This window comes from Daphnia pulicaria, chromosome 3 (genome assembly GCF_021234035.1).
Source record: "Daphnia pulicaria isolate SC F1-1A chromosome 3, SC_F0-13Bv2, whole genome shotgun sequence".
NCBI lineage: Eukaryota > Metazoa > Arthropoda > Branchiopoda > Diplostraca > Daphniidae > Daphnia > Daphnia pulicaria.
The window spans coordinates 1,536,561-1,558,044 of record NC_060915.1 but is presented as its reverse complement, the minus strand read 5'-3'; the positions used below and the strand labels follow the sequence as shown (position 1 = coordinate 1,558,044).

The following is a 21,484-nucleotide window of genomic DNA, read 5'->3' as shown; positions in this document are numbered from 1 at the left end:
ACTGGTAACCATCGTGATTGAAAAAAAATTTCAAGAAGTTTGTTATTGAAAACAAACTGTTCATCGCCAACGACATCCCGTATTCCCAAGCGGTCACCCTTCCAAGTACTAACGGGACTCGACGTAACTTAACTTCTGGGAGTTGACGAGACCAGGTGCGTTCTACGTGATATGGCCGTTGACATTCAAAAATGAAAATTTACCCTCCCAGTCCCAATGGATGAATAGAAAATCACTTCAAAGTGATAGAAATGTTTGTTCATTGAATTTGGACTCGTAACCATCGCGAATAAAAAAGCGCGATAAACTTTGAAAAACTCGCAATGAAATTTATCCAGAATCATTCAAATAGATGAATTGAACCTATCTCTATGCCATTGAAATTTTTTATCTAAGAATTTGGACTGGTAACCATCGTGATTGAAAAGAAATTTCAAGAAGTTTGTTATCGAAAACAAACTGTTCATCGCCAACGACATCCCGTATTCCCAAGCGGTCACCCTTCCAAGTACTAACGGGACTCGACGTAACTTAACTTCTGGGAGCTGACGAGACCAGGTGCGTTCTACGTGATATGGCCGTTGACATTCAAAAATGAAAAATTACCCTCCCATTCCCAATGGATGAATAGAAAATCACTTCAAAGTGATAGAAATGTTTGTTCATTGAATTTGGACTCGTAACCATCGCGAATAAAAAAGCGCGATAAACTTTGAAAAACTCGCAATGAAATTTATCCAGAATCATTCCTATAGATGAATTGAACCTATCTCTATGCCATTGATATTTTTGATCTACGAATTTGGACTGGTAACCATCGCGATTAAAAAACGCGATAAACTTTGAAAAACTCTCAATGGAATTGATCCAGAATCATTCTTATAGATGAATTGAACCTATCTCTAAGGCATTGAAATTTTTTATCTACGAATTTGGACTGGTAACCATCGTGATTGAAAAAAAATTTCAGGAAGTTTGTTATTGAAAACAAACTGTTCATCGCCAACGACATCCCGTATTCCCAAGCGGTCACCCTTTCAAGTACTAACGGGACTCGACGTAACTTAACTTCTGGGAGCTGACAAGACCAGGTGCGTTCTACGTGATATGGCCGTTGACATTCAACAATGAAAATTGACCCTCCCAGTCCCAATGGATGAATAGAAAATCACTTCAAAGTGATAGAAATGTTTGTTCATTGAATTTGGACTCGTAACCATCGCGATTAAAAAACGCGATAAACTTTGAAAAACTCTCAATGGAATTGATCCAGAATCATTCTTATAGATGAATTGAACCTATCTCTAAGGCATTGAAATTTTTTATCTACGAATTTGGACTGGTAACCATCGTGATTGAAAAAAAATTTCAAGAAGTTTGTTATTGAAAACAAACTGTTCATCGCCAACGACATCCTGTATTCCCAAGCGGTCACCTTTCCAAGTACTAACGGGACTCGACGTAACTTAACTTCTGGGAGCTGACGAGACCAGGTGCGTTCTACGTGATATGGCCGTTGACATTCAAAAATGAAAATTTACCCTCCCAGTCCCAATGGATGAATAGAAAATCACTTCAAAGTGATAGAAATGTTTGTTCATTGAATTTGGACTCGTAACCATCGCGAATAAAAAAGCGCGATAAACTTTGAAAAACTCGCAATGAAATTTATCCAGAATCATTCAAATAGATGAATTGAACCTATCTCTATGCCATTGAAATTTTTTATCTAAGAATTTGGACTGGTAACCATCGTGATTGAAAAGAAATTTCAAGAAGTTTGTTATCGAAAACAAACTGTTCATCGCCAACGACATCCCGTATTCCCAAGCGGTCACCCTTTCAAGTACTAACGGGACTCGACGTAACTTAACTTCTGGGAGCTGACAAGACCAGGTGCGTTCTACGTGATATGGCCGTTGACATTCAACAATGAAAATTGACCCTCCCAGTCCCAATGGATGAATAGAAAATCACTTCAAAGTGATAGAAATGTTTGTTCATTGAATTTGGACTCGTAACCATCGCGATTAAAAAACGCGATAAACTTTGAAAAACTCTCAATGGAATTGATCCAGAATCATTCTTATAGATGAATTGAACCTATCTCTAAGGCATTGAAATTTTTTATCTACGAATTTGGACTGGTAACCATCGTGATTGAAAAAAAATTTCAAGAAGTTTGTTATTGAAAACAAACTGTTCATCGCCAACGACATCCTGTATTCCCAAGCGGTCACCCTTCCAAGTACTAACGGGACTCGACGTAACTTAACTTCTGGGAGATGACGAGACCAGGTGCGTTCTACGTGATATGGCCGTTGACATTCAAAAATGAAAATTTACCCTCCCAGTCCCAATGGATGAATAGAAAATCACTTCAAAGTGATAGAAATGTTTGTTCATTGAATTTGGACTCGTAACCATCGCGAATAAAAAAGCGCGATAAACTTTGAAAAACTCGCAATGAAATTTATCCAGAATCATTCAAATAGATGAATTGAACCTATCTCTATGCCATTGAAATTTTTTATCTAAGAATTTGGACTGGTAACCATCGTGATTGAAAAGAAATTTCAAGAAGTTTGTTATCGAAAACAAACTGTTCATCGCCAACGACATCCCGTATTCCCAAGCGGTCACCCTTTCAAGTACTAACGGGACTCGACGTAACTTAACTTCTGGGAGCTGACAAGACCAGGTGCGTTCTACGTGATATGGCCGTTGACATTCAACAATGAAAATTGACCCTCCCAGTCCCAATGGATGAATAGAAAATCACTTCAAAGTGATAGAAATGTTTGTTCATTGAATTTGGACTCGTAACCATCGCGATTAAAAAACGCGATAAACTTTGAAAAACTCTCAATGGAATTGATCCAGAATCATTCTTATAGATGAATTGAACCTATCTCTAAGGCATTGAAATTTTTTATCTACGAATTTGGACTGGTAACCATCGTGATTGAAAAAAAATTTCAAGAAGTTTGTTATTGAAAACAAACTGTTCATCGCCAACGACATCCCGTATTCCCAAGCGGTCACCCTTCCAAGTACTAACGGGACTCGACGTAACTTAACTTCTGGGAGTTGACGAGACCAGGTGCGTTCTACGTGATATGGCCGTTGACATTCAAAAATGAAAATTTACCCTCCCAGTCCCAATGGATGAATAGAAAATCACTTCAAAGTGATAGAAATGTTTGTTCATTGAATTTGGACTCGTAACCATCGCGAATAAAAAAGCGCGATAAACTTTGAAAAACTCGCAATGAAATTTATCCAGAATCATTCAAATAGATGAATTGAACCTATCTCTATGCCATTGATATTTTTGATCTACGAATTTGGACTGGTAACCATCGCGATTAAAAAACGCGAAAAACTTTGAAAAACTCTCAATGGAATTGATCCAGAATCATTCTTATAGATGAATTGAACCTATCTCTAAGGCATTGAAATTTTTTATCTACGAATTTGGACTGGTAACCATCGTGATTGAAAAAAAATTTCAAGAAGTTTGTTATTGAAAACAAACTGTTCATCGCCAACGACATCCTGTATTCCCAAGCGGTCACCCTTCCAAGTACTAACGGGACTCGACGTAACTTAACTTCTGGGAGCTGACGAGACCAGGTGCGTTCTACGTGATATGGCCGTTGACATTCAAAAATGAAAATTTACCCTCCCAGTCCCAATGGATGAATAGAAAATCACTTCAAAGTGATAGAAATGTTTGTTCATTGAATTTGGACTCGTAACCATCGCGAATAAAAAAGCGCGATAAACTTTGAAAAACTCTCAATGGAATTGATCCAGAATCATTCTTATAGATGAATTGAACCTATCTCTAAGGCATTGAAATTTTTTATCTACGAATTTGGACTGGTAACCATCGTGATTGAAAAAAAATTTCAAGAAGTTTGTTATTGAAAACAAACTGTTCATCGCCAACGACATCCCGTATTCCCAAGCGGTCACCCTTCCAAGTACTAACGGGACTCGACGTAACTTAACTTCTGGGAGTTGACGAGACCAGGTGCGTTCTACGTGATATGGCCGTTGACATTCAAAAATGAAAATTTACCCTCCCAGTCCCAATGGATGAATAGAAAATCACTTCAAAGTGATAGAAATGTTTGTTCATTGAATTTGGACTCGTAACCATCGCGAATAAAAAAGCGCGATAAACTTTGAAAAACTCGCAATGAAATTTATCCAGAATCATTCAAATAGATGAATTGAACCTATCTCTATGCCATTGATATTTTTGATCTACGAATTTGGACTGGTAACCATCGCGATTAAAAAACGCGAAAAACTTTGAAAAACTCTCAATGGAATTGATCCAGAATCATTCTTATAGATGAATTGAACCTATCTCTAAGGCATTGAAATTTTTTATCTACGAATTTGGACTGGTAACCATCGTGATTGAAAAAAAATTTCAAGAAGTTTGTTATTGAAAACAAACTGTTCATCGCCAACGACATCCTGTATTCCCAAGCGGTCACCCTTCCAAGTACTAACGGGACTCGACGTAACTTAACTTCTGGGAGCTGACGAGACCAGGTGCGTTCTACGTGATATGGCCGTTGACATTCAAAAATGAAAATTTACCCTCCCAGTCCCAATGGATGAATAGAAAATCACTTCAAAGTGATAGAAATGTTTGTTCATTGAATTTGGACTCGTAACCATCGCGAATAAAAAAGCGCGATAAACTTTGAAAAACTCGCAATGAAATTTATCCAGAATCATTCCTATAGATGAATTGAACCTATCTCTATGCCATTGATATTTTTGATCTACGAATTTGGACTGGTAACCATCGCGATTAAAAAACGCGATAAACTTTGAAAAACTCTCAATGGAATTGATCCAGAATCATTCTTATAGATGAATTGAACCTATCTCTAAGGCATTGAAATTTTTTATCTACGAATTTGGACTGGTAACCATCGTGATTGAAAAAAAATTTCAAGAAGTTTGTTATTGAAAACAAACTGTTCATCGCCAACGACATCCCGTATTCCCAAGCGGTCACCCTTCCAAGTACTAACGGGACTCGACGTAACTTAACTTCTGGGAGTTGACGAGACCAGGTGCGTTCTACGTGATATGGCCGTTGACATTCAAAAATGAAAATTTACCCTCCCAGTCCCAATGGATGAATAGAAAATCACTTCAAAGTGATAGAAATGTTTGTTCATTGAATTTGGACTCGTAACCATCGCGAATAAAAAAGCGCGATAAACTTTGAAAAACTCGCAATGAAATTTATCCAGAATCATTCAAATAGATGAATTGAACCTATCTCTATGCCATTGAAATTTTTTATCTAAGAATTTGGACTGGTAACCATCGTGATTGAAAAGAAATTTCAAGAAGTTTGTTATCGAAAACAAACTGTTCATCGCCAACGACATCCCGTATTCCCAAGCGGTCACCCTTCCAAGTACTAACGGGACTCGACGTAACTTAACTTCTGGGAGCTGACGAGACCAGGTGCGTTCTACGTGATATGGCCGTTGACATTCAAAAATGAAAAATTACCCTCCCATTCCCAATGGATGAATAGAAAATCACTTCAAAGTGATAGAAATGTTTGTTCATTGAATTTGGACTCGTAACCATCGCGAATAAAAAAGCGCGATAAACTTTGAAAAACTCGCAATGAAATTTATCCAGAATCATTCCTATAGATGAATTGAACCTATCTCTATGCCATTGATATTTTTGATCTACGAATTTGGACTGGTAACCATCGCGATTAAAAAACCCGATAAACTTTGAAAAACTCTCAATGGAATTGATCCAGAATCATTCTTATAGATGAATTGAACCTATCTCTAAGGCATTGAAATTTTTTATCTACGAATTTGGACTGGTAACCATCGTGATTGAAAAAAAATTTCAAGAAGTTTGTTATTGAAAACAAACTGTTCATCGCCAACGACATCCCGTATTCCCAAGCGGTCACCCTTCCAAGTACTAACGGGACTCGACGTAACTTAACTTCTGGGAGTTGACGAGACCAGGTGCGTTCTACGTGATATGGCCGTTGACATTCAAAAATGAAAATTTACCCTCCCAGTCCCAATGGATGAATAGAAAATCACTTCAAAGTGATAGAAATGTTTGTTCATTGAATTTGGACTCGTAACCATCGCGAATAAAAAAGCGCGATAAACTTTGAAAAACTCGCAATGAAATTTATCCAGAATCATTCAAATAGATGAATTGAACCTATCTCTATGCCATTGAAATTTTTTATCTAAGAATTTGGACTGGTAACCATCGTGATTGAAAAGAAATTTCAAGAAGTTTGTTATCGAAAACAAACTGTTCATCGCCAACGACATCCCGTATTCCCAAGCGGTCACCCTTCCAAGTACTAACGGGACTCGACGTAACTTAACTTCTGGGAGCTGACGAGACCAGGTGCGTTCTACGTGATATGGCCGTTGACATTCAAAAATGAAAAATTACCCTCCCATTCCCAATGGATGAATAGAAAATCACTTCAAAGTGATAGAAATGTTTGTTCATTGAATTTGGACTCGTAACCATCGCGAATAAAAAAGCGCGATAAACTTTGAAAAACTCGCAATGAAATTTATCCAGAATCATTCCTATAGATGAATTGAACCTATCTCTATGCCATTGATATTTTTGATCTACGAATTTGGACTGGTAACCATCGCGATTAAAAAACGCGATAAACTTTGAAAAACTCTCAATGGAATTGATCCAGAATCATTCTTATAGATGAATTGAACCTATCTCTAAGGCATTGAAATTTTTTATCTACGAATTTGGACTGGTAACCATCGTGATTGAAAAAAAATTTCAGGAAGTTTGTTATTGAAAACAAACTGTTCATCGCCAACGACATCCCGTATTCCCAAGCGGTCACCCTTTCAAGTACTAACGGGACTCGACGTAACTTAACTTCTGGGAGCTGACAAGACCAGGTGCGTTCTACGTGATATGGCCGTTGACATTCAACAATGAAAATTGACCCTCCCAGTCCCAATGGATGAATAGAAAATCACTTCAAAGTGATAGAAATGTTTGTTCATTGAATTTGGACTCGTAACCATCGCGATTAAAAAACGCGATAAACTTTGAAAAACTCTCAATGGAATTGATCCAGAATCATTCTTATAGATGAATTGAACCTATCTCTAAGGCATTGAAATTTTTTATCTACGAATTTGGACTGGTAACCATCGTGATTGAAAAAAAATTTCAAGAAGTTTGTTATTGAAAACAAACTGTTCATCGCCAACGACATCCCGTATTCCCAAGCGGTCACCCTTCCAAGTACTAACGGGACTCGACGTAACTTAACTTCTGGGAGTTGACGAGACCAGGTGCGTTCTACGTGATATGGCCGTTGACATTCAAAAATGAAAATTTACCCTCCCAGTCCCAATGGATGAATAGAAAATCACTTCAAAGTGATAGAAATGTTTGTTCATTGAATTTGGACTCGTAACCATCGCGAATAAAAAAGCGCGATAAACTTTGAAAAACTCGCAATGAAATTTATCCAGAATCATTCAAATAGATGAATTGAACCTATCTCTATGCCATTGATATTTTTGATCTACGAATTTGGACTGGTAACCATCGCGATTAAAAAACGCGAAAAACTTTGAAAAACTCTCAATGGAATTGATCCAGAATCATTCTTATAGATGAATTGAACCTATCTCTAAGGCATTGAAATTTTTTATCTACGAATTTGGACTGGTAACCATCGTGATTGAAAAAAAATTTCAAGAAGTTTGTTATTGAAAACAAACTGTTCATCGCCAACGACATCCTGTATTCCCAAGCGGTCACCCTTCCAAGTACTAACGGGACTCGACGTAACTTAACTTCTGGGAGCTGACGAGACCAGGTGCGTTCTACGTGATATGGCCGTTGACATTCAAAAATGAAAATTTACCCTCCCAGTCCCAATGGATGAATAGAAAATCACTTCAAAGTGATAGAAATGTTTGTTCATTGAATTTGGACTCGTAACCATCGCGAATAAAAAAGCGCGATAAACTTTGAAAAACTCGCAATGAAATTTATCCAGAATCATTCAAATAGATGAATTGAACCTATCTCTATGCCATTGAAATTTTTTATCTAAGAATTTGGACTGGTAACCATCGTGATTGAAAAGAAATTTCAAGAAGTTTGTTATCGAAAACAAACTGTTCATCGCCAACGACATCCCGTATTCCCAAGCGGTCACCCTTTCAAGTACTAACGGGACTCGACGTAACTTAACTTCTGGGAGCTGACAAGACCAGGTGCGTTCTACGTGATATGGCCGTTGACATTCAACAATGAAAATTGACCCTCCCAGTCCCAATGGATGAATAGAAAATCACTTCAAAGTGATAGAAATGTTTGTTCATTGAATTTGGACTCGTAACCATCGCGATTAAAAAACGCGATAAACTTTGAAAAACTCTCAATGGAATTGATCCAGAATCATTCTTATAGATGAATTGAACCTATCTCTAAGGCATTGAAATTTTTTATCTACGAATTTGGACTGGTAACCATCGTGATTGAAAAAAAATTTCAAGAAGTTTGTTATTGAAAACAAACTGTTCATCGCCAACGACATCCTGTATTCCCAAGCGGTCACCCTTCCAAGTACTAACGGGACTCGACGTAACTTAACTTCTGGGAGCTGACGAGACCAGGTGCGTTCTACGTGATATGGCCGTTGACATTCAAAAATGAAAATTTACCCTCCCAGTCCCAATGGATGAATAGAAAATCACTTCAAAGTGATAGAAATGTTTGTTCATTGAATTTGGACTCGTAACCATCGCGAATAAAAAAGCGCGATAAACTTTGAAAAACTCGCAATGAAATTTATCCAGAATCATTCAAATAGATGAATTGAACCTATCTCTATGCCATTGAAATTTTTTATCTAAGAATTTGGACTGGTAACCATCGTGATTGAAAAGAAATTTCAAGAAGTTTGTTATCGAAAACAAACTGTTCATCGCCAACGACATCCCGTATTCCCAAGCGGTCACCCTTTCAAGTACTAACGGGACTCGACGTAACTTAACTTCTGGGAGCTGACAAGACCAGGTGCGTTCTACGTGATATGGCCGTTGACATTCAACAATGAAAATTGACCCTCCCAGTCCCAATGGATGAATAGAAAATCACTTCAAAGTGATAGAAATGTTTGTTCATTGAATTTGGACTCGTAACCATCGCGATTAAAAAACGCGATAAACTTTGAAAAACTCTCAATGGAATTGATCCAGAATCATTCTTATAGATGAATTGAACCTATCTCTAAGGCATTGAAATTTTTTATCTACGAATTTGGACTGGTAACCATCGTGATTGAAAAAAAATTTCAAGAAGTTTGTTATTGAAAACAAACTGTTCATCGCCAACGACATCCCGTATTCCCAAGCGGTCACCCTTCCAAGTACTAACGGGACTCGACGTAACTTAACTTCTGGGAGTTGACGAGACCAGGTGCGTTCTACGTGATATGGCCGTTGACATTCAAAAATGAAAATTTACCCTCCCAGTCCCAATGGATGAATAGAAAATCACTTCAAAGTGATAGAAATGTTTGTTCATTGAATTTGGACTCGTAACCATCGCGAATAAAAAAGCGCGATAAACTTTGAAAAACTCGCAATGAAATTTATCCAGAATCATTCAAATAGATGAATTGAACCTATCTCTATGCCATTGATATTTTTGATCTACGAATTTGGACTGGTAACCATCGCGATTAAAAAACGCGATAAACTTTGAAAAACTCTCAATGGAATTGATCCAGAATCATTCTTATAGATGAATTGAACCTATCTCTAAGGCATTGAAATTTTTTATCTACGAATTTGGACTGGTAACCATCGTGATTGAAAAAAAATTTCAGGAAGTTTGTTATTGAAAACAAACTGTTCATCGCCAACGACATCCCGTATTCCCAAGCGGTCACCCTTCCAAGTACTAACGGGACTCGACGTAACTTAACTTCTGGGAGCTGACAAGACCAGGTGCGTTCTACGTGATATGGCCGTTGACATTCAACAATGAAAATTGACCCTCCCAGTCCCAATGGATGAATAGAAAATCACTTCAAAGTGATAGAAATGTTTGTTCATTGAATTTGGACTCGTAACCATCGCGAATAAAAAAGCGCGATAAACTTTGAAAAACTCGCAATGAAATTTATCCAGAATCATTCAAATAGATGAATTGAACCTATCTCTATGTCATTGATATTTTTGATCTACGAATTTGGACTGGTAACCATCGCGATTAAAAAACGCGATAAACTTTGAAAAACTCTCAATGGAATTGATCCAGAATCATTCTTATAGATGAATTGAACCTATCTCTAAGGCATTGAAATTTTTTATCTACGAATTTGGACTGGTAACCATCGTGATTGAAAAAAAATTTCAAGAAGTTTGTTATTGAAAACAAACTGTTCATCGCCAACGACATCCCGTATTCCCAAGCGGTCACCCTTCCAAGTACTAACGGGACTCGACGTAACTTAACTTCTGGGAGTTGACGAGACCAGGTGCGTTCTACGTGATATGGCCGTTGACATTCAAAAATGAAAATTTACCCTCCCAGTCCCAATGGATGAATAGAAAATCACTTCAAAGTGATAGAAATGTTTGTTCATTGAATTTGGACTCGTAACCATCGCGAATAAAAAAGCGCGATAAACTTTGAAAAACTCGCAATGAAATTTATCCAGAATCATTCAAATAGATGAATTGAACCTATCTCTATGCCATTGATATTTTTGATCTACGAATTTGGACTGGTAACCATCGCGATTAAAAAACGCGAAAAACTTTGAAAAACTCTCAATGGAATTGATCCAGAATCATTCTTATAGATGAATTGAACCTATCTCTAAGGCATTGAAATTTTTTATCTACGAATTTGGACTGGTAACCATCGGGATTGAAAAAAAATTTCAAGAAGTTTGTTATTGAAAACAAACTGTTCATCGCCAACGACATCCTGTATTCCCAAGCGGTCACCCTTCCAAGTACTAACGGGACTCGACGTAACTTAACTTCTGGGAGCTGACGAGACCAGGTGCGTTCTACGTGATATGGCCGTTGACATTCAAAAATGAAAATTTACCCTCCCAGTCCCAATGGATGAATAGAAAATCACTTCAAAGTGATAGAAATGTTTGTTCATTGAATTTGGACTCGTAACCATCGCGAATAAAAAAGCGCGATAAACTTTGAAAAACTCGCAATGAAATTTATCCAGAATCATTCAAATAGATGAATTGAACCTATCTCTATGCCATTGAAATTTTTTATCTAAGAATTTGGACTGGTAACCATCGTGATTGAAAAGAAATTTCAAGAAGTTTGTTATCGAAAACAAACTGTTCATCGCCAACGACATCCCGTATTCCCAAGCGGTCACCCTTCCAAGTACTAACGGGACTCTACGTAACTTAACTTCTGGGAGCTGACGAGACCAGGTGCGTTCTACGTGATATGGCCGTTGACATTCAAAAATGAAAAATTACCCTCCCATTCCCAATGGATGAATAGAAAATCACTTCAAAGTGATAGAAATGTTTGTTCATTGAATTTGGACTCGTAACCATCGCGAATAAAAAAGCGCGATAAACTTTGAAAAACTCGCAATGAAATTTATCCAGAATCATTCCTATAGATGAATTGAACCTATCTCTATGCCATTGATATTTTTGATCTACGAATTTGGACTGGTAACCATCGCGATTAAAAAACGCGATAAACTTTGAAAAACTCTCAATGGAATTGATCCAGAATCATTCTTATAGATGAATTGAACCTATCTCTAAGGCATTGAAATTTTTTATCTACGAATTTGGACTGGTAACCATCGTGATTGAAAAAAAATTTCAAGAAGTTTGTTATTGAAAACAAACTGTTCATCGCCAACGACATCCCGTATTCCCAAGCGGTCACCCTTCCAAGTACTAACGGGACTCGACGTAACTTAACTTCTGGGAGTTGACGAGACCAGGTGCGTTCTACGTGATATGGCCGTTGACATTCAAAAATGAAAATTTACCCTCCCAGTCCCAATGGATGAATAGAAAATCACTTCAAAGTGATAGAAATGTTTGTTCATTGAATTTGGACTCGTAACCATCGCGAATAAAAAAGCGCGATAAACTTTGAAAAACTCGCAATGAAATTTATCCAGAATCATTCAAATAGATGAATTGAACCTATCTCTATGCCATTGAAATTTTTTATCTAAGAATTTGGACTGGTAACCATCGTGATTGAAAAGAAATTTCAAGAAGTTTGTTATCGAAAACAAACTGTTCATCGCCAACGACATCCCGTATTCCCAAGCGGTCACCCTTCCAAGTACTAACGGGACTCGACGTAACTTAACTTCTGGGAGCTGACGAGACCAGGTGCGTTCTACGTGATATGGCCGTTGACATTCAAAAATGAAAAATTACCCTCCCATTCCCAATGGATGAATAGAAAATCACTTCAAAGTGATAGAAATGTTTGTTCATTGAATTTGGACTCGTAACCATCGCGAATAAAAAAGCGCGATAAACTTTGAAAAACTCGCAATGAAATTTATCCAGAATCATTCCTATAGATGAATTGAACCTATCTCTATGCCATTGATATTTTTGATCTACGAATTTGGACTGGTAACCATCGCGATTAAAAAACGCGATAAACTTTGAAAAACTCTCAATGGAATTGATCCAGAATCATTCTTATAGATGAATTGAACCTATCTCTAAGGCATTGAAATTTTTTATCTACGAATTTGGACTGGTAACCATCGTGATTGAAAAAAAATTTCAAGAAGTTTGTTATTGAAAACAAACTGTTCATCGCCAACGACATCCCGTATTCCCAAGCGGTCACCCTTCCAAGTACTAACGGGACTCGACGTAACTTAACTTCTGGGAGTTGACGAGACCAGGTGCGTTCTACGTGATATGGCCGTTGACATTCAAAAATGAAAATTTACCCTCCCAGTCCCAATGGATGAATAGAAAATCACTTCAAAGTGATAGAAATGTTTGTTCATTGAATTTGGACTCGTAACCATCGCGAATAAAAAAGCGCGATAAACTTTGAAAAACTCGCAATGAAATTTATCCAGAATCATTCAAATAGATGAATTGAACCTATCTCTATGCCATTGAAATTTTTTATCTAAGAATTTGGACTGGTAACCATCGTGATTGAAAAGAAATTTCAAGAAGTTTGTTATCGAAAACAAACTGTTCATCGCCAACGACATCCCGTATTCCCAAGCGGTCACCCTTCCAAGTACTAACGGGACTCGACGTAACTTAACTTCTGGGAGCTGACGAGACCAGGTGCGTTCTACGTGATATGGCCGTTGACATTCAAAAATGAAAAATTACCCTCCCATTCCCAATGGATGAATAGAAAATCACTTCAAAGTGATAGAAATGTTTGTTCATTGAATTTGGACTCGTAACCATCGCGAATAAAAAAGCGCGATAAACTTTGAAAAACTCGCAATGAAATTTATCCAGAATCATTCCTATAGATGAATTGAACCTATCTCTATGCCATTGATATTTTTGATCTACGAATTTGGACTGGTAACCATCGCGATTAAAAAACGCGATAAACTTTGAAAAACTCTCAATGGAATTGATCCAGAATCATTCTTATAGATGAATTGAACCTATCTCTAAGGCATTGAAATTTTTTATCTACGAATTTGGACTGGTAACCATCGTGATTGAAAAAAAATTTCAAGAAGTTTGTTATTGAAAACAAACTGTTCATCGCCAACGACATCCCGTATTCCCAAGCGGTCACCCTTCCAAGTACTAACGGGACTCGACGTAACTTAACTTCTGGGAGCTGACGAGACCAGGTGCGTTCTACGTGATATGGCCGTTGACATTCAAATATGAAAATTTACCCTCCCAGTCCCAATGGATGAATAGAAAATCACTTCAAAGTGATAGAAATGTTTGTTCATTGAATTTGGACTCGTAACCATCGCGAATAAAAAAGCGCGATAAACTTTGAAAAACTCTCAATGGAATTGATCCAGAATCATTCTTATAGATGAATTGAACCTATCTCTAAGGCATTCAAATTTTTTATCTACGAATTTGGACTGGTAACCATTGTGATTGAAAAAAAATTTCAGGAAGTTTGTTATTGAAAACAAACTGTTCATCGCCAACGACATCCCGTATTCCCAAGCGGTCACCCTTTCAAGTACTAACGGGACTCGACGTAACTTAACTTCTGGGAGCTGACAAGACCAGGTGCGTTCTACGTGATATGGCCGTTGACATTCAACAATGAAAATTGACCCTCCCAGTCCCAATGGATGAATAGAAAATCACTTCAAAGTGATAGAAATGTTTGTTCATTGAATTTGGACTCGTAACCATCGCGAATAAAAAAGCGCGATAAACTTTGAAAAACTCGCAATGAAATTTATCCAGAATCATTCCTATAGATGAATTGAACCTATCTCTATGCCATTGATATTTTTGATCTACGAATTTGGACTGGTAACCATCGCGAATAAAAAAGCGCGATAAACTTTGAAAAACTCGCAATGAAATTTATCCAGAATCATTCAAATAGATGAATTGAACCTATCTCTATGCCATTGAAATTTTTTATCTAAGAATTTGGACTGGTAACCATCGTGATTGAAAATAAATTTCAAGAAGTTTGTTATTGAAAACAAACTGTTCATCGCCAACGACATCCCGTATTCCCAAGCGGTCACCCTTCCAAGTACTAACGGGACACGACGTAACTTAACTTCTGGGAGCTGACGAGACCAGGTGCGTTCTACGTGATATGGCCGTTGACATTCAAAAATGAAAAATTACCCTCCCATTCCCAATGGATGAATAGAAAATCACTTCAAAGTGATAGAAATGTTTGTTCATTGAATTTGGACTCGTAACCATCGCGAATAAAAAAGCGCGATAAACTTTGAAAAACTCGCAATGAAATTTATCCAGAATCATTCCTATAGATGAATTGAACCTATCTCTATGCCATTGATATTTTTGATCTACGAATTTGGACTGGTAACCATCGCGATTAAAAAACGCGATAAACTTTGAAAAACTCTCAATGGAATTGATCCAGAATCATTCTTATAGATGAATTGAACCTATCTCTAAGGCATTCAAATTTTTTATCTACGAATTTGGACTGGTAACCATTGTGATTGAAAAAAAATTTCAGGAAGTTTGTTATTGAAAACAAACTGTTCATCGCCAACGACATCCCGTATTCCCAAGCGGTCACCCTTTCAAGTACTAACGGGACTCGACGTAACTTAACTTCTGGGAGCTGACAAGACCAGGTGCGTTCTACGTGATATGGCCGTTGACATTCAACAATGAAAATTGACCCTCCCAGTCCCAATGGATGAATAGAAAATCACTTCAAAGTGATAGAAATGTTTGTTCATTGAATTTGGACTCGTAACCATCGCGAATAAAAAAGCGCGATAAACTTTGAAAAACTCGCAATGAAATTTATCCAGAATCATTCCTATAGATGAATTGAACCTATCTCTATGCCATTGATATTTTTGATCTACGAATTTGGACTGGTAACCATCGCGAATAAAAAAGCGCGATAAACTTTGAAAAACTCGCAATGAAATTTATCCAGAATCATTCAAATAGATGAATTGAACCTATCTCTATGCCATTGAAATTTTTTATCTAAGAATTTGGACTGGTAACCATCGTGATTGAAAAGAAATTTCAAGAAGTTTGTTATTGAAAACAAACTGTTCATCGCCAACGACATCCCGTATTCCCAAGCGGTCACCCTTCCAAGTACTAACGGGACTCGACGTAACTTAACTTCTGGGAGCTGACGAGACCAGGTGCGTTCTACGTGATATGGCCGTTGACATTCAAAAATGAAAAATTACCCTCCCATTCCCAATGGATGAATAGAAAATCACTTCAAAGTGATAGAAATGTTTGTTCATTGAATTTGGACTCGTAACCATCGCGAATAAAAAAGCGCGATAAACTTTGAAAAACTCGCAATGAAATTTATCCAGAATCATTCCTATAGATGAATTGAACCTATCTCTATGCCATTGATATTTTTGATCTACGAATTTGGACTGGTAACCATCGCGATTAAAAAACGCGATAAACTTTGAAAAACTCTCAATGGAATTGATCCAGAATCATTCTTATAGATGAATTGAACCTATCTCTAAGGCATTGAAATTTTTTATCTACGAATTTGGACTGGTAACCATCGTGATTGAAAAAAATTTCAAGAAGTTTGTTATTGAAAACAAACTGTTCATCGCCAACGACATCCCGTATTCCCAAGCGGTCACCCTTCCAAGTACTAACGGGACTCGACGTAACTTAACTTCTGGGAGCTGACGAGACCAGGTGCGTTCTACGTGATATGGCCGTTGACATTCAAATATGAAAATTTACCCTCCCAGTCCCAATGGATGAATAGAAAATCACTTCAAAGTGATAGAAATGTTTGTTCATTGAATTTGGACTCGTAACCATCGCGAATAAAAAAGCGCGATAAACTTTGAAAAACTCTCAATGGAATTGATCCAGAATCATTCTTATAGATGAATTGAACCTATCTCTAAGGCATTGAAATTTTTTATCTACGAATTTGGACTGGTAACCATTGTGATTGAAAAAAAATTTCAGGAAGTTTGTTATTGAAAACAAACTGTTCATCGCCAACGACATCCCGTATTCCCAAGCGGTCACCCTTTCAAGTACTAACGGGACTCGACGTAACTTAACTTCTGGGAGCTGACAAGACCAGGTGCGTTCTACGTGATATGGCCGTTGACATTCAACAATGAAAATTGACCCTCCCAGTCCCAATGGATGAATAGAAAATCACTTCAAAGTGATAGAAATGTTTGTTCATTGAATTTGGACTCGTAACCATCGCGAATAAAAAAGCGCGATAAACTTTGAAAAACTCGCAATGAAATTTATCCAGAATCATTCCTATAGATGAATTGAACCTATCTCTATGCCATTGATATTTTTGATCTACGAATTTGGACTGGTAACCATCGCGAATAAAAAAGCGCGATAAACTTTGAAAAACTCGCAATGAAATTTATCCAGAATCATTCAAATAGATGAATTGAACCTATCTCTATGCCATTGAAATTTTTTATCTAAGAATTTGGACTGGTAACCATCGTGATTGAAAAGAAATTTCAAGAAGTTTGTTATTGAAAACAAACTGTTCATCGCCAACGACATCCCGTATTCCCAAGCGGTCACCCTTTCAAGTACTAACGGGACTCGACGTAACTTAACTTCTGGGAGCTGACAAGACCAGGTGCGTTCTACGTGATATGGCCGTTGACATTCAACAATGAAAATTGACCCTCCCAGTCCCAATGGATGAATAGAAAATCACTTCAAAGTGATAGAAATGTTTGTTCATTGAATTTCGACTCGTAACCATCGCGAATAAAAAAGCGCGATAAACTTGGAAAAACTCGCAATGAAATTTATCCAGAATCATTCCTATAGATGAATTGAACCTATCTCTATGCCATTGATATTTTTGATCTACGAATTTGGACTGGTAACCATCGCGAATAAAAAAGCGCGATAAACTTTGAAAAACTCGCAATGAAATTTATCCAGAATCATTCCTATAGATGAATTGAACCTATCTCTATGCCATTGATATTTTTGATCTACGAATTTGGACTGGTAACCATCGCGAATAAAAAAGCGCGATAAACTTTGAAAAACTCGCAATGAAATTTATCCAGAATCATTCAAATAGATGAATTGAACCTATCTCTATGCCATTGAAATTTTTTATCTAAGAATTTGGACTGGTAACCATCGTGATTGAAAAGAAATTTCAAGAAGTTTGTTATTGAAAACAAACTGTTCATCGCCAACGACATCCCGTATTCCCAAGCGGTCACCCTTTCAAGTACTAACGGGACTCGACGTAACTTAACTTCTGGGAGCTGACAAGACCAGGTGCGTTCTACGTGATATGGCCGTTGACATTCAACAATGAAAATTGACCCTCCCAGTCCCAATGGATGAATAGAAAATCACTTCAAAGTGATAGAAATGTTTGTTCATTGAATTTCGACTCGTAACCATCGCGAATAAAAAAGCGCGATAAACTTGGAAAAACTCGCAATGAAATTTATCCAGAATCATTCCTATAGATGAATTGAACCTATCTCTATGCCATTGATATTTTTGATCTACGAATTTGGACTGGTAACCATCGCGAATAAAAAAGCGCGATAAACTTTGAAAAACTCGCAATGAAATTTATCCAGAATCATTCCTATAGATGAATTGAACCTATCTCTATGCCATTGATATTTTTGATCTACGAATTTGGACTGGTAACCATCGCGAATAAAAAAGCGCGATAAACTTTGAAAAACTCGCAATGAAATTTATCCAGAATCATTCAAATAGATGAATTGAACCTATCTCTATGCCATTGAAATTTTTTATCTAAGAATTTGGACTGGTAACCATCGTGATTGAAAAGAAATTTCAAGAAGTTTGTTATTGAAAACAAACTGTTCATCGCCAACGACATCCCGTATTCCCAAGCGGTCACCCTTTCAAGTACTAACGGGACTCGACGTAACTTAACTTCTGGGAGCTGACAAGACCAGGTGCGTTCTACGTGATATGGCCGTTGACATTCAACAATGAAAATTGACCCTCCCAGTCCCAATGGATGAATAGAAAATCACTTCAAAGTGATAGAAATGTTTGTTCATTGAATTTCGACTCGTAACCATCGCGAATAAAAAAGCGCGATAAACTTGGAAAAACTCGCAATGAAATTTATCCAGAATCATTCCTATAGATGAATTGAACCTATCTCTATGCCATTGATATTTTTGATCTACGAATTTGGACTGGTAACCATCGCGAATAAAAAAGCGCGATAAACTTTGAAAAACTCGCAATGAAATTTATCCAGAATCATTCAAATAGATGAATTGAACCTATCTCTATGCCATTGAAATTTTTTATCTAAGAATTTGGACTGGTAACCATCGTGATTGAAAAGAAATTTCAAGAAGTTTGTTATTGAAAACAAACTGTTCATCGCCAACGACATCCCGTATTCCCAAGCGGTCACCCTTCCAAGTACTAACGGGACTCGACGTAACTTAACTTCTGGGAGCTGACGAGACCAGGTGCGTTCTACGTGATATGGCCGTTGACATTCAAAAATGAAAAATTACCCTCCCATTCCCAATGGATGAATAGAAAATCACTTCAAAGTGATAGAAATGTTTGTTCATTGAATTTGGACTCGTAACCATCGCGAATAAAAAAGCGCGATAAACTTTGAAAAACTCGCAATGAAATTTATCCAGAATCATTCCTATAGATGAATTGAACCTATCTCTATGCCATTGATATTTTTGATCTACAAATTTGGACTGGTAACCATCGCGATTAAAAAACGCGATAAACTTTGAAAAACTCTCAATGGAATTGATCCAGAATCATTCTTATAGATGAATTGAACCTATCTCTAAGGCATTGAAATTTTTTATCTACGAATTTGGACTGGTAACCATCGTGATTGAAAAAAAATTTCAAGAAGTTTGTTATTGAAAACAAACTGTTCATCGCCAACGACATCCCGTATTCCCAAGCGGTCACCCTTCCAAGTACTAACGGGACTCGACGTAACTTAACTTCTGGGAGCTGACGAGACCAGGTGCGTTCTACGTGATATGGCCGTTGACATTCAAATATGAAAATTTACCCTCCCAGTCCCAATGGATGAATAGAAAATCACTTCAAAGTGATAGAAATGTTTGTTCATTGAATTTGGACTCGTAACCATCGCGAATAAAAAAGCGCGATAAACTTTGAAAAACTCGCAATGAAATTTATCCAGAATCATTCCTATAGATGAATTGAACCTATCTCTATGCCATTGATATTTTTGATCTACGAATTTGGACTGGTAACCATCGCGAATAAAAAAGCGCGATAAACTTTGAAAAACTCGCAATGAAATTTATCCAGAATCATTCAAATAGATGAATTGAACCTATCTCTATGCCATTGAAATTTTTTATCTAAGAATTTGGACTGGTAACCATCGTGATTGAAAAGAAATTTCAAGAAGTTTGTTATTGAAAACAAACTGTTCATCGCCAACGACATCCCGTATTCCCAAGCGGTCACCCTTTCAAGTACTAACGGGACTCGACGTAACTTAACTTCTGGGAGCTGACAAGACCAGGTGCGTTCTACGTGATATGGCCGTTGACATTCAACAATGAAAATTGACCCTCCCAGTCCCAATGGATGAATAGAAAATCACTTCAAAGTGATAGAAATGTTTGTTCATTGAATTTCGACTCGTAACCATCGCGAATAAAAAAGCGCGATAAACTTGGAAAAACTCGCAATGAAATTTATCCAGAATCATTCCTATAGATGAATTGAACCTATCTCTATGCCATTGATATTTTTGATCTACGAATTTGGACTGGTAACCATCGCGAATAAAAAAGCGCGATAAACTTTGAAAAACTCGCAATGAAATTTATCCAGAATCATTCAAATAGATGAATTGAACCTATCTCTATGCCATTGAAATTTTTTATCTAAGAATTTGGACTGGTAACCATCGTGATTGAAAAGAAATTTCAAGAAGTTTGTTATTGAAAACAAACTGTTCATCGCCAACGACATCCCGTATTCCCAAGCGGTCACCCTTCCAAGTACTAACGGGACTCGACGTAACTTAACTTCTGGGAGCTGACGAGACCAGGTGCGTTCTACGTGATATGGCCGTTGACATTCAAAAATGAAAAATTACCCTCCCATTCCCAATGGATGAATAGAAAATCACTTCAAAGTGATAGAAATGTTTGTTCATTGAATTTGGACTCGTAACCATCGCGAATAAAAAAGCGCGATAAACTTTGAAAAACTCGCAATGAAATTTATCCAGAATCATTCCTATAGATGAATTGAACCTATCTCTATGCCATTGATATTTTTGATCTACGAATTTGGACTGGTAACCATCGCGATTAAAAAACGCGATAAACTTTGAAAAACTCTCAATGGAATTGATCCAGAATCATTCTTATAGATGAATTGAACCTATCTCTAAGGCATTGAAATTTTTTATCTACGAATTTGGACTGGTAACCATCGTGATTGAAAAAAAATTTCAAGAAGTTTGTTATTGAAAACAAACTGTTCATCGCCAACGACATCCCGTATTCCCAAGCGGTCACCCTTCCAAGTACTAACGGGACTCGACGTAACTTAACTTCTGGGAGCTGACGAGACCAGGTGCGTTCTACGTGATATGGCCGTTGACATTCAAATATGAAAATTTACCCTCCCAGTCCCAATGGATGAATAGAAAATCACTTC

General features: G+C 37.3%; 45 pseudogenes; all 45 read right to left on the bottom strand.

Annotated features, from left to right (window-relative positions):
* Positions 1-64: 64 nt before the first annotated feature.
* LOC124335446 lies at positions 65-183 on the bottom strand (annotated as a pseudogene).
* Positions 184-467: 284 nt separating this feature from the next.
* Positions 468-586, bottom strand: LOC124331891 (annotated as a pseudogene).
* Positions 587-1,000: 414 nt separating this feature from the next.
* Positions 1,001-1,119, bottom strand: LOC124335662 (annotated as a pseudogene).
* Positions 1,120-1,402: 283 nt separating this feature from the next.
* Positions 1,403-1,521, bottom strand: LOC124329922 (annotated as a pseudogene).
* Positions 1,522-1,805: 284 nt separating this feature from the next.
* On the bottom strand, positions 1,806-1,924 carry LOC124335660 (annotated as a pseudogene).
* A 283-nt stretch (positions 1,925-2,207) lies between these two features.
* LOC124330289 lies at positions 2,208-2,326 on the bottom strand (annotated as a pseudogene).
* A 284-nt stretch (positions 2,327-2,610) lies between these two features.
* LOC124335659 lies at positions 2,611-2,729 on the bottom strand (annotated as a pseudogene).
* A 283-nt stretch (positions 2,730-3,012) lies between these two features.
* Positions 3,013-3,131, bottom strand: LOC124335445 (annotated as a pseudogene).
* A 414-nt stretch (positions 3,132-3,545) lies between these two features.
* On the bottom strand, positions 3,546-3,664 carry LOC124335064 (annotated as a pseudogene).
* A 284-nt stretch (positions 3,665-3,948) lies between these two features.
* On the bottom strand, positions 3,949-4,067 carry LOC124335444 (annotated as a pseudogene).
* A 414-nt stretch (positions 4,068-4,481) lies between these two features.
* Positions 4,482-4,600, bottom strand: LOC124335062 (annotated as a pseudogene).
* Positions 4,601-5,014: 414 nt separating this feature from the next.
* Positions 5,015-5,133, bottom strand: LOC124335443 (annotated as a pseudogene).
* A 284-nt stretch (positions 5,134-5,417) lies between these two features.
* LOC124331890 lies at positions 5,418-5,536 on the bottom strand (annotated as a pseudogene).
* Positions 5,537-5,950: 414 nt separating this feature from the next.
* On the bottom strand, positions 5,951-6,069 carry LOC124335442 (annotated as a pseudogene).
* Positions 6,070-6,353: 284 nt separating this feature from the next.
* On the bottom strand, positions 6,354-6,472 carry LOC124331889 (annotated as a pseudogene).
* A 414-nt stretch (positions 6,473-6,886) lies between these two features.
* LOC124335658 lies at positions 6,887-7,005 on the bottom strand (annotated as a pseudogene).
* A 283-nt stretch (positions 7,006-7,288) lies between these two features.
* On the bottom strand, positions 7,289-7,407 carry LOC124335441 (annotated as a pseudogene).
* A 414-nt stretch (positions 7,408-7,821) lies between these two features.
* Positions 7,822-7,940, bottom strand: LOC124335060 (annotated as a pseudogene).
* Positions 7,941-8,224: 284 nt separating this feature from the next.
* Positions 8,225-8,343, bottom strand: LOC124335657 (annotated as a pseudogene).
* A 283-nt stretch (positions 8,344-8,626) lies between these two features.
* LOC124335059 lies at positions 8,627-8,745 on the bottom strand (annotated as a pseudogene).
* A 284-nt stretch (positions 8,746-9,029) lies between these two features.
* LOC124335656 lies at positions 9,030-9,148 on the bottom strand (annotated as a pseudogene).
* Positions 9,149-9,431: 283 nt separating this feature from the next.
* LOC124335440 lies at positions 9,432-9,550 on the bottom strand (annotated as a pseudogene).
* A 414-nt stretch (positions 9,551-9,964) lies between these two features.
* On the bottom strand, positions 9,965-10,083 carry LOC124335017 (annotated as a pseudogene).
* Positions 10,084-10,497: 414 nt separating this feature from the next.
* On the bottom strand, positions 10,498-10,616 carry LOC124335439 (annotated as a pseudogene).
* Positions 10,617-11,030: 414 nt separating this feature from the next.
* LOC124335058 lies at positions 11,031-11,149 on the bottom strand (annotated as a pseudogene).
* A 284-nt stretch (positions 11,150-11,433) lies between these two features.
* Positions 11,434-11,552, bottom strand: LOC124330834 (annotated as a pseudogene).
* Positions 11,553-11,966: 414 nt separating this feature from the next.
* On the bottom strand, positions 11,967-12,085 carry LOC124335437 (annotated as a pseudogene).
* A 284-nt stretch (positions 12,086-12,369) lies between these two features.
* Positions 12,370-12,488, bottom strand: LOC124331888 (annotated as a pseudogene).
* A 414-nt stretch (positions 12,489-12,902) lies between these two features.
* On the bottom strand, positions 12,903-13,021 carry LOC124335436 (annotated as a pseudogene).
* Positions 13,022-13,305: 284 nt separating this feature from the next.
* On the bottom strand, positions 13,306-13,424 carry LOC124331887 (annotated as a pseudogene).
* A 414-nt stretch (positions 13,425-13,838) lies between these two features.
* LOC124331886 lies at positions 13,839-13,957 on the bottom strand (annotated as a pseudogene).
* A 284-nt stretch (positions 13,958-14,241) lies between these two features.
* LOC124335654 lies at positions 14,242-14,360 on the bottom strand (annotated as a pseudogene).
* Positions 14,361-14,775: 415 nt separating this feature from the next.
* Positions 14,776-14,894, bottom strand: LOC124334597 (annotated as a pseudogene).
* Positions 14,895-15,308: 414 nt separating this feature from the next.
* Positions 15,309-15,427, bottom strand: LOC124335653 (annotated as a pseudogene).
* Positions 15,428-15,842: 415 nt separating this feature from the next.
* LOC124331884 lies at positions 15,843-15,961 on the bottom strand (annotated as a pseudogene).
* Positions 15,962-16,374: 413 nt separating this feature from the next.
* On the bottom strand, positions 16,375-16,493 carry LOC124331883 (annotated as a pseudogene).
* Positions 16,494-16,777: 284 nt separating this feature from the next.
* On the bottom strand, positions 16,778-16,896 carry LOC124335652 (annotated as a pseudogene).
* Positions 16,897-17,311: 415 nt separating this feature from the next.
* LOC124335651 lies at positions 17,312-17,430 on the bottom strand (annotated as a pseudogene).
* A 546-nt stretch (positions 17,431-17,976) lies between these two features.
* On the bottom strand, positions 17,977-18,095 carry LOC124335650 (annotated as a pseudogene).
* A 546-nt stretch (positions 18,096-18,641) lies between these two features.
* LOC124335649 lies at positions 18,642-18,760 on the bottom strand (annotated as a pseudogene).
* A 415-nt stretch (positions 18,761-19,175) lies between these two features.
* LOC124331882 lies at positions 19,176-19,294 on the bottom strand (annotated as a pseudogene).
* A 414-nt stretch (positions 19,295-19,708) lies between these two features.
* LOC124331881 lies at positions 19,709-19,827 on the bottom strand (annotated as a pseudogene).
* A 415-nt stretch (positions 19,828-20,242) lies between these two features.
* On the bottom strand, positions 20,243-20,361 carry LOC124335648 (annotated as a pseudogene).
* A 415-nt stretch (positions 20,362-20,776) lies between these two features.
* On the bottom strand, positions 20,777-20,895 carry LOC124331879 (annotated as a pseudogene).
* A 414-nt stretch (positions 20,896-21,309) lies between these two features.
* On the bottom strand, positions 21,310-21,428 carry LOC124331878 (annotated as a pseudogene).
* Between the last annotated feature and the right edge of the window lie 56 nt (positions 21,429-21,484).